Below are 9,575 nucleotides of genomic sequence, written 5' to 3' on the forward strand. Positions count from 1 at the left end.
GACCTTGGTCACTGTAGTGTAGGTATAGATAATAATAATATTATAATGTCTGATGACGGACTTTTCAAACTAGTACGCCGAGGAAACACAGCATCATGTGTCCACTGCTTGCAAGCGTGTAAGTTACGTTGCGTTGTTGGTTTTTTTCGGGCCCATTTGGCAAACAATAGTTTATGATTTATGTTGTATTACCTACCACGACTCGACTCGTGGCGGATCGTAAGAACGACTGTTATTGGAAATTGGAATACAAATCCAAAGGAAAAAATGTCCTGAATTACCTACTTCGATAGATTGACAAATAGTTTGAATTAAGTAATTATAATATTATATTATAATAATTATAGGTACCTACTCAATTCAATGATTAATTATTATGTCAAGAAGTGGAGTTTTTTGAGGAGCTACAACCCTCTAATATAACATAGGATAAACAGAACTCTTTTTCATTTTGTTTTTACAGAATTTACTATGTAAATCGTAGTACAAAACGATATATTATTTATGTTTAAAAATATTAATCTAAGATATTATTTAAAAATAAACCGAATTTTATTTCCAATGTTTTATTTCCACATAATACATATAGTTTGGTTTTTTAATTTTCATTAAATATATCGATTCTTTAATACTTGATCAAGTTCCATTTTATTTATTGAACTTATACAATAGTTAACTTGATATTATGTTATTTAATCATAAGTTGTATCTATATTTGAAATTATTATTAATAATGCTGTGAATATCAATTCATCAATTTAAAAATTTATTTTTTCATTCGCATTTACATTGAAAAATAGTGAGTGGGATTAATTTATTCCCACAATTTTTCACCTGTGTGTCGTTTTACGGGTCTTTCCCCCAAAAATTCAAGAACGACGAACACGGTGATATGATACGCGTATATCAGTAGTGTAGATATCATAGTGCAAAGTTGTGCGATGCCCTGAGACCCCAGAGCTCACAGAGGAGGGGCATAACTCAGGAAGCCCCTCAATATTGCGTAAATGTATATTTTGAATTTCCATAAAGACAATATTAGTCAGGGGCCTAGTTTATTTAACTGCCCCGGGCCCTTTCCCATAATACAGCTACGCCACTGATCAGTGGATAAGAAGATTATCTTACGGGAAATCGTGTAAAGGAAAAGATATACGATGGTCATATATTATAATACGTCAAATTTGTTACTTATAAAACACCGACGGAAATAACATTGTAATGAACACAATATTTTGTACTTAATATAATACCTATTATCAACATCGTTCTACATGAATGTTATGAATAAATGGTTCGTGAATAAAATTGACTATTAGAGGAGCAGCTAGCAGGTCACTGCAGCTTTGAAAAGGTCACCTAAGTATGCCTAATTGAAAAGATATATTTAATACACGACGGTCATAATATTATTATTGTAATACGTCCAATTTGTTACTTACCAAACACTGACGGTATCGTACTTGTACATAATATTTCGTTCTCAATAGTTATCAACATTATAATACGTATGTATTATATTATGAAGGAATCGTCCGTAAATAAAAGCCGGCTATTTGAGGAGTAGGCCACGCTGCAGCTTTGAATAGGTCACCTATGGACGGGCGTGTTAACGGTGTGTTGTTATTGTAAATTGAATAACGATGAGTCACAATATGGTGCTCTAAAAAAATTCTAAGGATTATTCATACCTACTTAAAATCGAATAAACCAAATTGTCTTTATTGTCTTTTTACTATTATGGCAAAATACCGTACTATATTATAGTAACTAATTAGTAATTTTCTGCTTTGAATTTTTTTCAAACATTGTTATAACATATTTATATAACTATCCAGCCAAATCAATTCAAATATTTGTTGCAGAATCAAAATCGTTAACTAACTTCAAATTTGTCAAAACAATAATAAGTTGTCGTAAAATGTGTATATGTAGATAATTTTATACTGTTATAGAGTTATTGACATGTCCGTGCGCGAAAAAGAGTGGTACCTGTAATGAATTTCACTCACACTAATAATCATTTAAAACTAACAAATAGATCCCGGGCGGCTAAAATTAAATTAGAAATTGCCTAAATGTTACCCCTTAAATAATAGCCGTAAGTAGCGAGGGACCCCTCAAGACTTTTCGTTAAAAGAAATAAATTATGCATTGTAATAATTGTTGTTCCTCGTAGGCTTTACTAAAAATATTTTAGGGCTTATAAGATATATTAATTATTCTATACAATATTTACCGTTATTTTGATAATATTCAAAGGTAGGTTACCTACTACAGAAAATCAAAGCAATAGGTATTAAAGTAATTATTACTGTAGTACATAAAAAAAATTCTAATGACGTTGGTAATAATAATAGTAACTTAATAGACTATTATTTTGTCGACACAGGCTGTTGTACATAGTTTTACATTAATATTGTTGTAGCCTTTTAATAGTATGGGACTTTTCTAAGTATGAGACTTTTCTTGGATATCATAAGTTAATATTCTATCTTATTGACGATAGTTTATGAAATATATTTTATACAAAAACGTATGACCTTATTAAGACAATTTTGTTATTATATACTGTTAACACAACGAGTTTTATTTGATTTAGATATCTACAATTGATCAATGTAATAATTTCTACAGCTGGTGATGGAATATATATGATACCAATTATATACATTTTTGGTTGTACAAGTATTTCTATATTATTATAGAATTCAATACTTAACTCTCATATTTTAAGCCCACAATCATGGTAATGTACCTATATGTACACAAATCGCATACCATACATACCACGCATAGAGTAAAATGTATATACACCGAGGAAGGTGCGACGAACAACAGTTAAATTTGTTACTGGTGATGGTATATTTCATCGTAATTATACGTATATCTGAACATATTATTCTACGCAGATGAGTCACCGATCAATTGTTTTCACTTATATTACATGTGCATACATATTATATAAATTTGTGTTGTAGAGATAATAATTACAGCGAAAACTGCAGATAAATAAAAAAATAAAACTGATAATATTATACCTTACAGTGTTTATCATTTTTATTCATCGGATTTTACCGACATCAGACAATTTTTTTCGCCTTCAAACAATTTCCATATTCCTAACGCGGTCCTTAAAAATATTGATTGGTGACCACTGGTATAATATACTCTATAGTTATTGAAGTCCAGCCTGAATGCGGTTCGGGGGCTTCGGGGCCTTTTGCAAAAACTAATTATCGGATTCGTAGGTACTTATAATGTATTCATCTAACTATCAGATTCATCAATAGGTATAGTCTTAAAATCGGACAGCTTCGGACTGACCCTAAAGTAACACCTAACACCCACTAAATAGGTCCCGAAAAAACATTTTGCACATCACCCCCGACATTTCAACGATAAGCCACCTGTGATATTAATTTATAACCAAACAATTCGATCGTTAAATAATATAATATTATTCCGTCGATGTGTTCTAATTGAACGATAGTATAAATTATTATTGATGTTTTATTATTGTAAAATAAAAATGAGAAAAAAGGCACTTTTTTGTGTATGTATAAGCCATTAATTAGGTATTATATCCATAAATTAAGGAATACCGTTTTAACAGGTCTGTATCAATACTGTCTTATAATATTATTATTATGATCGTAATACTGGAACATCGCATCGATATAATATTATTATTGTGAAAAGAGCGTAAGCAAACTGGCCACGCCATCTGCTGACTATGATTTATAACTCACTGGAGTATTCACACGTATAGCACAGATAGCAGTTTCCATACCACCGGAGAGTATAACTATACTATTATATACTGTATAAAACCAATAGCTTAGTACAAAATCAGAAACTTAGATAGAAATGTTTATATTATGCACCGCAATTTATAATATACCTAAATTGGATCAAATTTCGCAGGTCATGCCTGTGCATAACAGCTGCCATGACCTGTCGACACGCCTATGTAAACTTCTATTAAATAGATTGTCAATCGTTATGAAGACTTACCTGCTGTTAGATCCAGAAGGACTGTAAGAACTAAATAGCCTGGAACGAAGATTCAAACTCTGCTTCTTAATTCAGGACATTTTCAGAAATGGATTATGAATAATGATTATATAATATGACTATAAATTATGACTAATATTGCGCATCAGTTGTAACAATCAACCGCCGTATAACATAGGTATTATTAAAGGATTTGTTCAACTAAGCATCATTATAAATACTGTAGGTACAGTTTATATTAAGCATTCATAGATATGCGTAGCCCATGTGTGTGTGTATGATTTGATTTTATCGTTTCTATTTCACAAAGAAAAAAAAATTCAAATTTTGGTTTATCTTTATATTATAATATTTCGACCGGGTTTTTATGAAAATATCTCACGACTCATAGTGCACCGCAACTCCACATAACCCTTCAAAACAGCAAAAATAATTAGAATTTGTATATTCTAATTTTCTTTGGGCATACGTAATTCTAGTATTGTTTCCCGAATTTACAAATTATAGATTTTCTTTAAAGAATAAAAAAACTTTTAGTTTTGTATTCTTAATCACTGATTAAGAATACTGATTAATAATCAGTATAACAAAAAAAGAAAATTTTATAAATAATGATCGCACCCATATAATATATTGTTGCCATGTAAATTAATGTTTGAAAAATCTACAATTCGAATCTGTGTCACTACGAACATTTTTTCATTCCTACGGTCAACAAGTTATAACTTATTTCCATAAAAACTATTAGGTAATTTTTCTGCCAATATATATATTTTCAGATAAATATGTCATATAAATAATAATTACATATTATATATGTTTGTTACATTTTAACATTAATATGTTCTCAAAGTTTTTATCACTCATTTCTACCCTTTTTTTAGTCAACACAGCACTGCCAATAATAAAGACACATTCTACAGCAGCACCACTTGGCAGTGGTGTATTGAACTTTGTAAACACTTTTCGAATTGTTGGTGTTTCAATCAAGGAATATAATTTATGGTTAAAACATTGGATAATTCCTGTTCTAAAAGAAAAGTTGATTTTGATTTGTTTTTGGACCAATCGAAAAATTATTTGTATCATCATCACTCTGATAATTCAGATTCTGAGATATTTTGTCGTTCAAACATTCCCAAACCCGATTGTTTAAAATAAGGATGAGAAAGTGCAGCAGATAATAAAAATGTATCAATCAAAAATTGTTCAAAACGTTTTTTGACACTATTTTTAAGCAAAATAACTAAAAAATCATAAAACATTAATTTATTTTTAAGAAATATGGTTATATTTTTGTATAAGTGATGAGATGGATGGCAATAAAAAACAAAAATACATCCCTTTACATATCCCTTTGCAATATATCAAGACACACGCATAGTGGTTCCATTACCAATAAAATATACACATCTGAAAAATCTATGTCCGCTTTTGAAAAACGATTAACTGTAAGGCTGTCATATACTTTATAAAATATAGAAGGACTTATTTTAAAATGAGTAATAAGGAATTTAGTAGAATCAAACCAAGAATTCCAACGAGTGTCATTTGGAGTTTTTAAATAAACATCCGAATTTGTTTTAATTATGTCAGCCATTTGACTGGAATGGTTCTGCTTGTTCCAAATAGCTTGACATTTTGAAAACGTTGGTCTACTTTGTTTTTTATAGGCTGCCAGTGAAAATTTGTTGGTTACATTTGTATTGCTATAGCATCTTAAAGCTTTTTCAATGTCTTGAAACCGCAACAGTTAATTAAAATAATAAGTCGACCAACAATCCAAAAAAAATACAAATAAATCAAGTATTCTTTATACTAAGTATTAACAGATGTTTGTTTTGAAAAATCAATATTGCCTACCTTATGTACATCAGTTATTTATTTTACTTAAAAAGCTTTAAAAGTAAAAATAATTATTATCCAATAAAATATATTTTAATGTTGCTTACTGATGTTGCAATTAAATTTAGAGTGTGTGAAGCGCAACGGTGGTGTTTGGGCGAATTATAAAGCATATTATCTTCCCAATCTTTATTCAAAACTTCATAAATTGGTATTTTAGAAAAGTCAATGCCTTCCTCTTCAATATCAACATTGTCATTTTTCTCATCTTCATTTTTTTCTATCAATGTATTAATAAATTCTTTTTCTTTTGGGTTATAAATAGGTTGATTCTCCGATGACTGGCCAAACATTCTGAAAACAATTTACATATTTATTATCAAATACTAAATATACTAATAGTAGGTCAATATATAGGTATAATATAAGTTATAATAAATAATAATTTATTATAACTTATATTAACTATAGTTTTATTGATAATAAATAAACTGAGCAATTCTTCAGCATCAAAACTTTGGCCAGTTATTTTAAAATATGTATAACAATTTAAAACTTGTAGGTACAAATTTGTTTAGTAAAACCATAATTCAATAATTGAATATAAATAACATAGTTTATAAAAATAATATAATATTAGAAATTATTGAAAAATAATTACTTGAAACTTTTGACAACATTTGAACCATTATCAGTAGTTGTATATATCACTTTGTCACTGATATTAAACTCTAAATAATATACAGTTTCCATTGCTTTGGCTAATACATCATACGTATGACTACCCTGCATTCATTTAATGGCCAACAAACAAGATCCTCTCTCAAGAGTTTTTGGATCAATCCAATGGCATGTCATACCTAAATATGACCTATAAAAATAACTTTTACCAATGTCCCTGCAGGTTGTTGGTACTTGGTACACCAGGAACATGTATCTGTGAAAACCTATAACCAAAATAATATAACTATTACATTATAACATTACAATTTATAAATATTTTTTTTTTATTTTACCTGACCCGTGGGGTGGACAAGACCCAATGTAATCACAGATTGTGTCTCCCGATTCTATATTATCTTCATATATTATGTTCATTACCAACCAATGTGTAAATTGGTTGGTAATAATTTCTGATTTGCTTGAGACATCTAGAATTATCAATTTGAACATATTTTAATATTTTATACTATGGATTTAATATATCATCCGTGTACTATTACACCTTACATACTGTGTACATTTATATACAAATAAATATAGGTACTACACATTTACAACCTCCTTATATACTGTGTTTATGATGTTTATATCATATAATAATTAGTTGACACTTGACAATGTAGATATCATTTATGCATTACCTGTGCATTATGACTGTGTAATAAGTTTTTTCTTTAACCACCCATTTTAATTTTGGTTGTTCTTGTGCTTCTGTGGGCGTGAGTTCATTACCCATTTCCACCTCCACATCCGTTGGGTATGACACCTATGATATTAAAATGCATATATTAATACAATGTTAAGTGAGACAGGTATCTATTTATGAATTACATTGTATTTATGACGTTATTATTTGAGAAACTACATGGTTCACTTTATTCATCTTATTTTATTATATATAGGTAGTATGTCCCAAAAGTCCCGTACACCCTTAGTGTCTCTATGGAAAATCGATATATTTAAATGCGGTTTTTTTTACAGTTATAAGTATGAAATATTTTTTAGGCAAAGTTTAATTGATAATATTTTTTAAAAGTTCAAAAAAAAATATTAAAATTTCCTGAAAATTGACCAAGTTAGAGCTAATTATTATTTTGAATTTCTAAGAATAATAGTTATGTTACCTATGTCTGTATGCACAGTCAGTTTATGTATCACTGGACCACAGGGTTGGAACATATAATACAGTATAAAACACGTATTATACTTAGTTCATATTTATTCTGTCTTAATAAACTACATCAATATTAATAATTATTATTTTATAATAACAAAAAATACATTTGTGATAGTTAAATAATTTGTTATAATAATAAAAATATATTTTTTTGTCATAACTTAAAATTACAAAAAAAGAAATTTCTATTATTTTTAATTGTATTCTAAATTTAAGGAAATTTAGTATGTCTTAGTCGTTATTTAGTTTTATACGTTTTATATTATTTTTTATGCGTATATTATCAACCCTGAAAAATTTTAATACCCAGCCTTTTATACACAATTTCAATATATTTGTTACATTGGGCTATGATTTATTGCTTAGTAAAAATAATATAATACCAAGATTCTTATAGAATGAATAACAAATTAATATAAAAAATGATAGGCTTTATTATTATCAACAGAAATGTTTACTGACAAAAATTTAAATACTCAGTCTTTTATAAACAAAATCCACATATTTTGTATTGAGATTTAAAAAAATTTCCTGCAATTGGTATTCTTAAACTATATTGCTCGCTGATTCTTGTAATGTTCACCGTTTCACGCAGTTCCACTGTCCTAAATTGTTTTAGTTAACAAGATTATATTTATGTTTTGACGTATTGCTGTTTTAGTAATAATTATAATATACACTACCTGTTAGATATACGCGATTCATTTATTGTCAATTGCCATGGTTGAATGTACAACAAAAATATGTAGCGGTTAAGGTAAGTGCTTGTATATTTGTATAATAAGCGTAGATAATTTAAACATCACTAGGCAGATAGGTATAACACAGTAGTAGGACGATCTTATGTGGAGACTCTTAAACAATATAATTTTACACGACTCTCAGACACGTGCATATACACACACATATTATACAAGTCGGTCTATCACACCGTATTTAATATGATAATATACACGTCTCACCTAAAATATCCACCATCCCACTCTTCGATCTTTTATTTTTTCCTACTACAGTATTTTGAACCATTTGACTGGTATAAATAAAAGAAACAAAAAATACCATTTAGTCAGATTTTATGGCTGTCATATAGTATGCGGTCTACCGGAAAACGCGTTCTACAGGCTGTTGTCGAATGCGGTCTACCTACGACCGGCCGGTTTTTACACAGGCTTGAGTTTAAATAAGTTTAAAAGGTTTTCCACAAAATTGGTTTTGGTTTTTGGTGTAATTCTAAAACAAATGAACATACATGTATATACATAACATTTTCATTGGTTGCTTATATTTGCATTTTCTATACACGATATAATTTTCAAAATATTTTGATTTGGTTTGGGAACATTTTCAGTTTCTAATTTTATTAGTATTTTTTTCTATGAATGTCAATAAAACTTTATTATTTGTTGGGTAAAAAAGCTTGAAAATGTAATTCAAGGCTCCTACTATATTGTTACAACGACATTTGAAAAATATTAAAAAACCTTATAATACTCCCGTTTGTTTTTTTTATAAGTATTTGAAGTTCGAATTTTAACAAAATTTAATACTTTTTTGTAGTTATAAATTTATAAAATGTTCATCTTTTATAGCTAAGGATTGAAAATTCAAAATAAGAGTTTACGTAAATAGGTTATATATAAATTAATTTAAACCACCTTTATATCATTAATTATACTTGGTAATATCAAAGGCTAGTGTATAATTCTGCAATCATGGAAGATACGAAAACCAAACTTTTAATTTATTTTAGGTGTTATTCAGTACAGTAATACAATAAGCAAAAAATCCATAGTAAATACAAATTTTTTTGGAG

The 9,575-nt window shown here is 28.5% G+C and overlaps 1 long non-coding RNA gene across 1 annotated transcript; it reads right to left on the reverse strand.

Moving 5' to 3' along the window:
- Positions 1-715: 715 nt before the first annotated feature.
- LOC103309210 lies at positions 716-8,601 on the reverse strand. Its single transcript, XR_003839441.1, has 5 exons — positions 8,239-8,601; positions 7,227-7,351; positions 6,879-7,013; positions 6,524-6,809; positions 716-6,216 (listed from the first exon to the last, which is right to left on the reverse strand). It is a non-coding gene; the product is annotated as an uncharacterized LOC103309210 (long non-coding RNA).
- Between the last annotated feature and the right edge of the window lie 974 nt (positions 8,602-9,575).

Source organism: Acyrthosiphon pisum, chromosome A2, assembly GCF_005508785.2.
Source record: "Acyrthosiphon pisum isolate AL4f chromosome A2, pea_aphid_22Mar2018_4r6ur, whole genome shotgun sequence".
In the NCBI taxonomy this organism is placed as follows: Eukaryota; Metazoa; Arthropoda; class Insecta; order Hemiptera; family Aphididae; genus Acyrthosiphon; species Acyrthosiphon pisum.